This window comes from Alligator sinensis, unplaced genomic scaffold (genome assembly GCF_000455745.1).
Source record: "Alligator sinensis unplaced genomic scaffold, ASM45574v1 scaffold2075_1, whole genome shotgun sequence".
Lineage (NCBI taxonomy): Eukaryota > Metazoa > Chordata > Crocodylia > Alligatoridae > Alligator > Alligator sinensis.
In genome coordinates, this window is record NW_005843811.1 from 2,276 (window position 1) to 3,023 (window position 748).

Here is a 748-nt window from a genome sequence, read left to right on the forward strand (position 1 = left end):
CCAGATTTGCATACGCAAATCAGACCCAAGTCCGTCGCTCTGCCATTGGCACCTGGCGGGAGGAAGCCAGACCTCGCCCCGCCCCGGCCGCAAAGCACCCTGGGAAGAGCCAGAGGCCCGCCAGCCCGGAGAGTCGCGGGAGCACGGCTCGGGCACTGCGGGGCGGGGCGGTCGGTGTCTGATTCGTGGTCCGGTCGGTGCTGCCGCCTTTCCCGCAGGCGCCGAGCACGCGTGTGCGGAGAGCGAGAGCCGGCCCCGCCGGCGAGACCCCCCCCGGGGAGGGCGCTTGTGGGGTGCCGTCTGCGCCGCCACGTGTCGGGGGTGTCCCGTCCCGTCCCGTCCCCAGATCTCTCTGCCGGAGCTGCTCGGCGGGTCCGTGCTCCGACACGTCCGTGGCTGTTGTTCTCCCGGTGCCCCGGCAGCATTTCACATGCCCGTCCTGTGCGTTTCCCTGCTTCCCCCCGAAAATGTGGATGTGACGCAGCGCCAACGTCGCGGCAGCTTCTCCCCCGGGAGCGATGTCCCTGCCGGCTCGGACGCGGCGCTGTGATCTCCACCGGCGCTGGGCTCGTCTCCAGCCTCGTGCCTGTGAAGGTCTGTTAGGAAGAGCTGTGGGACGATTTGTCTCCCTTCTCCCCCCTCTTCCACACACTGCAGCCTCCAGCTCCCTTCACCCCAGGCCAGTCCAGGGGACGAGCAGCGCTTTCCCCCTGCCCCCACCCCAGGGCTCACCTGTGCACTCTCTTCC